The sequence below is a fragment of the Vombatus ursinus genome, unplaced genomic scaffold, assembly GCF_900497805.2.
Source record: "Vombatus ursinus unplaced genomic scaffold, bare-nosed wombat genome assembly UNPS02014778.1, whole genome shotgun sequence".
Taxonomy (NCBI): domain Eukaryota; kingdom Metazoa; phylum Chordata; class Mammalia; order Diprotodontia; family Vombatidae; genus Vombatus; species Vombatus ursinus.
Genome location: NW_020954556.1, coordinates 50,523,642 through 50,532,654, shown reverse-complemented (window position 1 = coordinate 50,532,654; position 9,013 = coordinate 50,523,642). Strand labels below are relative to the sequence as shown.

The 9,013-nt window shown below is 37.9% G+C and overlaps 1 protein-coding gene across 2 annotated transcripts in view; it reads left to right on the top strand.

Moving 5' to 3' along the window:
• The first annotated feature begins 367 nt into the window (after positions 1 to 367).
• Positions 368 to 9,013, top strand: part of PPM1B (protein phosphatase, Mg2+/Mn2+ dependent 1B) — a 76,620-nt gene continuing 67,974 nt past the window's right edge. Inside the window, exon 1 of one of the 2 annotated variants that reach the window (XM_027865261.1) lies at positions 368 to 553. The gene's annotated coding sequence lies outside the window, so the exon portion shown is untranslated. The remainder of the gene's footprint in view (positions 554 to 9,013) is intronic. The other variant, XM_027865262.1, reaches the window with a different exon arrangement.

Below are 9,013 nucleotides of genomic sequence, written 5' to 3'. Positions count from 1 at the left end.
CCGTGACAGAGCGCGTGGCTTCCTAATGGGCGGGGTTGGGGGCGGGGCCCACGGAGGGGCGGAGAGGAACGCGGACTTGAGGAGGAGGGGGGGGCACCCATCGCAGAAGGAGCCGAGTTGCTGCTGCTACTGCTGCTGCTCAATGGCGGAGAAGCCGCCCGGGTTCTGACCGACTCGTCCCCCGTTGGCAGTTGCGGGGGAGTTTCCTGCCGGCGCGGCTGGAGTCTCTGTTTCTCAGGGGTCGGTGGTTGGAAGATGCCCCAGAGAGACGAGGCCGCGACGGAGGAGGCGGCGGCGGCGGCGGCGGCGGCAGCGGCAGCAGCGACGGCGCTGAGGTGGAGGGAAGGAGGCAGCGGCGGTGGCGGTGTGAAGGGCCCGACGGTGTAAACAGCCCTTGAGGCGCGGCGGCCGAGGCCGGGGCAGAGGAGGAAGCAGCGGCGGCGAGGGGCCGCGCCTCCGTTGGGATCCCGGGATTAAGTGCGGCGGGGGTGGGGGGGAACTCTACGCGGGGCCGGAGCGAGACCCGAGGGACCTCTCTGTCTTCCCGCCCCAGGTAAGCGCCGCCCGTTGCTTCGGGCGAGGGGGAGAAAGATTCCGAGGGTGACGGTCGAGGTGCTCCTCCTCGGAGGCCCTTTTCGGCTGCTTAATCCCCTTCCCTTCCCCCACCCCTCCGGGAGCCCGGGACGCCAGGCCCGACTCCCGGCTAGGCCTCTGCCCTGGCCCTTTACTCGGCTTTGGCCCGGGGTTGGAAGCGATGGATGCGTTTCAGAGGTCAGCTCCTAGCGGCGGAGCAACAAATGTTGTTAAATAATCAGCTTCTTGCTGCTTCTCGCTCCTCAGTCAGGAAGCTGCTTTCTCTTTCTTTCCCGGGGGGAGTGGGGTGGTGGTGGAGGGGGTCCGCACTCCTGCACTTACTCTGGGCCTTAAATCATTCCTTCCTCTTCTGCCGGGTTTGCAGTCTTCTCTCCCCTGGACCCCTGCATCCCTTCCCATTTGTGATTTCCTTCTCACTTTTCGGCAGACCTTTCTTTATCTTGTCATTGCTCCCAACCATTATTTTAAGCCATATCCTTTATTTTCTTTAAATGGCTGCTTTTATGTTTTCTCCTTCATCCTTCCCTCCTCCCTCTGTTTTATCGTCTAGTTCTTTTAACTGTAGCTCTCTTGTGTCGCCATTCTTTGAAAAAATGAAAGCTTTAAACGGAATCTCGTGTCTCCAGGACTGATTTTAGACCCAATGTGTCTAGACCCAGTGTGGCTGAATCGCCCCACTAATTCTGTCAGAGGCCCTACACTGAATGTAGGTTGACCTGCTTTATTTGTAGTTTTTTTTAATTACTCTGTCTCATTCTTCCAGTACTTACTAAGAGTTAAAGGACAAGCTATAGACACTTGCTATGTAAATGAAGGGTTGGATGAGGATTAAACAGAGTTGATTCTTAAGTCTTGAAGTCACTCCTTCACATGTAGTTTAAAAGAAGTCAGATCTTTGCTCTTGTGTGTCAGTGCAGACTCTTGAAGCATCACCGACTTCTCATATTGATTTAGAGCTTAACTGCCCTAAAATCAGCAGCCCCAGGAAAACTTTTTTAAAAGAAGAAAAATGCACAATTTAGAAATGTTTTAAAACAGACCTCTTTAAATAAGCACCACGTGCTTAATATATCAAAATAAATTTGGCAGACTGTCATTCTTTAAAAGTTGTTTAGGAATTGGGCCTTGGGGATGTGTATCTACTTTGAATTTTGTTGTTGTTAAAATATTGACATCTCCTGTGATATGACGATTATTGAGGTTGATTGTTAGGGTTAACACAAGACTCCTTTGAATTTGCTACATGGCATGAGTGTAGATTTGTACAAGGATGAACAAATAAATCTCCATATGTTCTAGAGGATAAAGAAATGTCACCAAAACTGAATTTTAATAGACATTGGTATTTAATTTATTATTTTATGTTATGCAATAGCCAAGTTCTTATAGTTGGCCCACTTTTAAATAGAGCATTCCTAAGTAAACAATGAGGCAAGTTATTCTAGTTTTTTATATTTGCCTCTTCCAGTAATACAGGCTTCCTTTTTTATTATAACAAGGACAGACAGTAAAGTATTCAAGTACAATTCTTCTCAGAAGTGTTTCATAGGCCTAGTGAATCTATGTTAGGAGTTTATCTTTTAAAATGTTTGTTTTTTTTTATTGACTAAATGTAGGAAACTCCTACCAATTCTGTTTGGCATCTAGTCTGCAATTTATAGTTTTGGAGAGTTGTCTAGGGCACTGAGAGGCTGTGACTTGCCCAAGGTGACACAGGCTAGACTTGAACCCTGATCTTCCTGACTCGGGTTGGTCTTTTATCCCTATGCTGTGCTGTTTAATTATGGAAGTGTGTTTGTGTATGTATTTAGATAGATCTAAGATCTGTATTTATCTGCTTACATTATTTATCATTGAGACTAGGTTTTCAGCCATTTATGGCTTTTTTGTGTGGGAATTTTTCTGATTTTTTTTTTTAATCCCTTAATCTAGGGGCTTAAAAGACCCGTGTAGTGCCTTATTTTACAGATGAGGAAACTTGTGACCCAGAGATGTTTAAGTGATTTGCTTGAGGTCTCACCTCTGGTAGGTATAGATGGAAATTTGAATCCAGGTTCCCTAACTCCAAATCCATTGATCTTTTTCTTCTTTCTCCTGCTTCTTGCCCTCTCTTAGTGTCTCTGTTGTCTTTTTCTCTTTTTTGTGTGGACTTATTTTGCTATATCTTTATCCCTATCACTGTTTCTGCAACAGTCATTAGTATTGCATTATCAGTATGGTGTAATTTCAGTTTTTTTCTTGCATGTTAGTTAAGATTTCCTCAGTTCTTTGTGTGTCCTCTTGTTTCTGTGGTGAATTCACTTAGTGTTAGGTTAAAAATGATGAGCAAATCAATCATCTTTTTTTACAATACTCATAACAGTGAATGTTATACCATTTCTGGTTGTAGTAGAATAAAATATATATACTCAGTAATTAACATATAATTTCCAACCCCTTGAGACTGATTTGAAGGTATGTATGGTGCATGCAGTAGTCTATTTGAAATGATCAAGACTTCCAGGAAGAGCAGGTTTTTAACTTGACTAGGTCAGAAACAACTATTCTTGTTTAAAAATTCAAATATTTGGTATAAAGAAAAATTATAAGTTGGTTAACATCATGAAAATGGGGTATGTTGATCTTAATGCAATACCTGGAAGCCTGGGATTTACCATATTCCTCAGTTCTGCTAGGGGTTTAGTTAGAACATGGTTGGATAATTGGATGATCATAGTTTATGTAAGATAGTAGCATCCCTAAAATGTTTTAAGTTAACATCATTTTGAGTGGCATTGTTAAATATAAACATGTCTTTGGTAAATTACTTTTGTGAGTGATAACTACTTTAAACCTTTTCTCATATGAAGGCATTTATCTATATTTGACTGTACTTAATATATGGTTACACATAAAAGATTACAAAAATTTTACTTGTTGATAAGATAGAAACTGTATTTTATGTGATGGACAGTCCTCAATGCTAATTTTGTTAGTCACTCATCATAAATGTTGACCAAAGAGTAAAGTTACTGGCTTAATGTATGTTGGTAAAAACTTGAAATAAAGAATTGAAGGTTTGTGTTCTGCCTGTGAAAATAACCTGAATAATTGGCAATACTAAATAAAACACACACACGAAACTTGATATTGTTGATCTCCAAATTTTAGTTTCATAATGATGTTAAAAGAAATTTGAGATGCTGATTACAAATTTGTATAGTTCACTTTTCCCCCCTAATATTTAAAAATAATAGAATCACAGACTTGTTGACTAGGGATCCCTGGGAATGTGGTATTGTTACTTTTTTTCATTGATGTGTATACTTGATGTATTTTCTGTATTGGAAATTTGTTTTAGACTCAGAAATCATACTGGCAACTGCTGTGATCACTAATTATAGTTTTATAGCAAAATGTACCTTTTTAATATCAAATGAGTTGGGTATTGAAAGAACTGGTCAAATTTTATGTAGAGATTAATTGCTATATTGACTAGATTGAACAAGCCAATGTAGAGATAGATAGACAGGTAGAGACAGAGCAAGGTAGATAGCCCTTGAAGCTGTTATTCCATTATTACCACCCTCCTTCAAAGTATGAAGGCAGGGTAGGGTTTGGGGAAGTTTAGCAGCAAAATTTAATTGCTTTCACATGGTACTCCTGAAAGTTTAAGAAATGCCAGTCAATCCTTTTCACTGTCAGCTGCTTCCTGGTCTCTGTCCCTGCTGGGATTGACTTCATTTCTTTGTGCCTTACTTTCATCTTGGAAACTCATGGCTGGCTTGGATAATCTTGAAGGTCACTTCAGTTCTAATATTTTTTGACCTGAACTAATCCAAAAAATGTTGGGGGATGGGGGTGGGAAGTGGTGACTGAAAGAAGAGAAAGGTACAATAATTTACTGACATTTATAGTGATGGTTAGTTTATCTTTCCTCAAGATGATGCTTCTGTCATTAAATTCATTGAAAAAAAGACATTTTAGACTTTTGGTTAAGGTTAATTATTCTAAAAGGCATGTTAGGTTATCTGTGGCATCTGATCTGTGGTCTGAGGCCTTTTACTAAGTTTTCTAACTTCATTTTAAACTATAAATACTATATTCTGTAGAGTAGGAAAAGCATTTCAGCATGCTGCTCTTCTCTCCCCTCTTTTTATTAAGCACATGAGAATTATTCTGATTTGCTCTTATTGTTTTCTCAGTGCTGTGATAAAAAAGCTTTTTGATAGTTTTAAGAACTTTCTTAACCTTATATCAATAATTCTGTTTAGCACCTTTATATGTTCAGACTATGTTAAAAAGTAATGATAGGTTTTAGTATTACTATTAATGTGATAACTTTGGAGAAGTTTTGGCTTTTTAAAAAAAATTTTTTAATTAATTTATTTTGATTTATCAGCAATCACTTCCATAAGGTTTTGAGTTTTAAATTTTTCCTCTCTCCCCACCTCCCTCCCCAAGATGGCGAGCAATCTGATATAGGCTATACATATATATTCCTATTAAACATATTTTCACATTAGTGATGTTATAAGTAAGAATTAGAACCAATAGGAGGAACCACTAGAAACAGGAAACAACATAACAAACAAAACACAAACAAATCAGTGATTTATTCATTTTCAATGCTTTGTTTTCAAGCTTTTTAAAAATGCCTATTAAAATGTGTACTTTAGTGTGTTTTAGCTTTTACGTTCCGTCTTGTTTGTGTTTTTCATAAATCCTCCAGAGAACAACCCTCATAAACATTGAAGGCTTCTCCTGTGGACATCAGTGCAGCATTTGAGTTGCCCCTTTGTAATCCTTGTCTTTTGCTATATGTGATGTATGAATTGCCCTGCTACTTTTCTCTTCACACTTGACCTTGGTGATATCTTTTTTTCTGTTTCTTGTGTATAAGTTATCATTGGTCATATCCTGTAGAGTACTTAAACTCACCAAGTGAGCGGTGGAAAGAGCGCTGATTCTGGAGTCAGAGCACTTGTTTTCAAATTTTACCTTGGATAATTATATACCTGTGTGACCTTAGGCAAGTCCTTTCACTTTCCTGGATGTCAGTTTCCTCATCTAGAAAAAAGGGGCTTGGACTGGATGACCTCTTAGGTTCCTTCCATCATTGCTCATTTGTGTCGTCTGCAAGGTGCTTGATGAGTTATGGCCATATAGCATCACCAGGAGAATATTGGTGTTAAAAGATAGCCACCATGCAACAAGGAGTAGTTTGAGACTAATGAAAGCAGTGTTTGGATTATTATTTCTGAAACCACTTCCCTTCAAGTCAGCAGGCATTTATTAAGTCCCTGCTATGCCAGGCACTGTAAAATAAGTGGTGGGAATACAAAGAAAGGCAGAAATAAAACAATGCAAAAACCAAACAAAAAAGCTAGTCCCTTGCTCTCAGGGAGCCCACAGTCTAATGGGGGGGGGTTATCGGGGAGAGAGAATAACATGCAAGCAACCATGTACAGACAATTATATACTGGATTTTAAATTGGAAATAATCAACAGAGAGAAGGCACTAACTACCATTATTGTATTCCTTCCTGGCCTAGATTATTGTCCATCTTCAGCACATGAGATATTATTAATATTGATGGATAGATCATGCTAAGAGAAAGCACAGCAACGTTCTCAGAAAAATTTTCTTTGGCTTTTTTAAGTACCCACTACTAACTTGTACTGGTAATATCTAAAGTGTTGTAACTGCTTGTCATTAAATACTTTTCATAGCTTTTGTAACTAAAGTATTAATCAGTTTTTGAAATATTGAAATAATCAGCAACAATAATCAATAAATTAAAGAATGTAAATGAGAGCACTTTTGTTAAATTTATGTTAAATTAATGTTTAAAGTACAAATTATTAAACTTAAAGCTTACATTAATCCTAATAGGTTTTATCATCAGATATTGAAAATTGGTCCTTTTTTTTTTTTTTTTTTTTTTTAAGAGAAAGTTAAAATGTTACCTCAGGATTAAGTAGTTTGAATTAATTATAGAATCAAAGTCATGGGATTTTTAGGAACTGTGACTTTAGAAATGATGTAGCAAAACCCTCTCATTTTGGCTCTTATGTGTTAATAATTTAGAAATCTTTCATTTGTAATTGGGAAACTATTGTTTACACTGTGGAGGGATGGGGAGGATCATTTTATTTTTAATTTAGCATTTAACTCATCTTTTTAAACATGAAGGCTAGTGCTTTGAGGAAAAAGTTTGATTAGAAAATGATTGGTAGATGAGGACATTTGTGAAGGTTCTGAAGTGGAACTTTAGTGTCCTCTGGAAGGCTTTTTAAGTATTGATGACTTTGGGTTATATGTGTGATTTCACTTCAGAACTAATATCCTTTATTCTTCATAAAATTGTAGATTTTCAGAGTTGGAAGGAATTTCAGTAGCCATCTAGTCCAACCTATACCAGAGAAGATTGTGCACTAAGACATACCCCAAAGTGGTTACATACACCTTAGTATGTAGGAGTATGTAGGGGTTTGGACTGGGTTAGGAAATTAAATGCAGAAGGAGGTGTTGAGAAGTCCAAACTATTAATTAATAACTATGCTGGCATCTATCCTCTTTCTTTTTCCTCATTACAGATAATCTTTTTGACCTAGTTGTTGATTTGATTAAAACACTAGGCATCAAGGATTAAAAGAAGAGGAGGGGAACGGTTGCCTAAAATCTGTAAGCCTTGAAAGAGGCAGTGGGGGAGCAATGCAGATGCAAAATCCCTGGAGGAGGGGGAAGATAATGGGGGGGGGTAAATATAAGTATTGGAAAGAGGTGATTGGTCATGAGGCTTATTTAGTACCAACTACTAGAATCTGGAATCCCCATAATGAAAGGATTTGTTCTGTGAAGTTCGGATTCAGTCAAAGGACTGCAGTTGAGGACCTCAAGGGCCACGTGTAGCCTGGAGGCCTTGTGTTGTCCACCCCTGCACTAGGGGGCACTTGGAGCCTAGTGTAGCTTGGTTGATTTATGTGTGACTTAGTTTCCTAGGTTCAATGGGAATGTTTGTAGGAACATGTTTGATGATGATAATATTCCTTATGTTTTCTTACGTGAGTATAACTGAAAGCGTTCTGTAAGTAGTACATATAAATAACATCCTTTGGTTTCAGGTGATAGCTGCCACTCTTTTACTGCATCAGATTCTTTTGTTGTTTGACATATTTCCTTACAATGGCTGATAGAATCATCCTATCTCTTACTTTGTCACATTAAGGTTACTTTGTGTCACTTGTTTCTTTTTAATGGCTCCTTTTGACTTTTTAAATTTCTACTTGAAATTATCCCAACTTATTATACAGTAGTTACTTAGTCTCTCTCTTACCTGTCGTCTTTAAACTTTCAGCTTGGCCAAGCAGTTGATGAGTTTTGCCACAAGTATTGCAATTAAGTTGTCAATGAGATTTTCAGTTTTTATGGTTTAGAGTCAGCTAGGTGGTGCAGTGGCTAGCACAGTAAGTCCTGAATTTAAATTTGGCCTTAGACATGGCATTTCACTGCTGTTTGCCTTAGTTTTCTCATCTGTGAAATCGGGATAATAGTAGTGCCTATCTCCAAAGTTTTCTGAGGTTAAAATGAGGTAATATTTGTAAAACATTTTGCAAACCTTGAAGTGCTGTGTAAATTCCAGCTAGCTAATGTTATATATTTTGGTGCTGAATACCTTTTGTGGTTGTGCTAGGAGTAGCTTGGGGCCATTTGCCATTTTGTCGTCACTTGGGAATCACTGGTCTAGAAGATGAAAGGATCACATATTTATATGATGAACTTGATCAAATTAGTGATTAGGGCATGTTTCTTACATATCAAGGCAGGCTAGCTTGGGCCATTAAAGTAATTTTATTAGAATAATAATGAACAGTAGCTGTATTAGTGAAATGAGAGACATGACTTATTAAAAATGAGCAATTTTTTTCTTCAGAGTATTTTATTACTTTATTTGTGCTTCATGGGAAGGGAAGGATCTTTAAGCTTATTGTATTGACTTTCATTGTTCATTTTAATATTATTTATCTAAGATTTGTCTACAAGTCTCAGAGCCTGAATTTTAGATACCTTTCCCCCTTTCTATTTGATTTTTATAAATCTTATAGTTTTAAACTTTATATTCTTTTTGGGACTTGATTTTTATTTCTATAAAACTTTGGAGACTAAAGTTATTAAAAGATTTAAGCCTTTTTAAATGTACAGTATGAGAGTAGAATAATACTTTTATGATTGGGTTAGTATATTAAGATTTATTTGCTGCCTTATGAAATTTTATGCTTTAGTCTAAAATATTAATGTAACTGAATGTATTTTTTACAAGTAGAATACTTGGTTCACATAGACCTCTGTAGGGACTGAAAGATGTTGTTGGAGTTGGTTTAGAGAAATAATTAGGGAAGAAGTAGAATTATTAAGGTGGTCTTACAGCTAATTTTG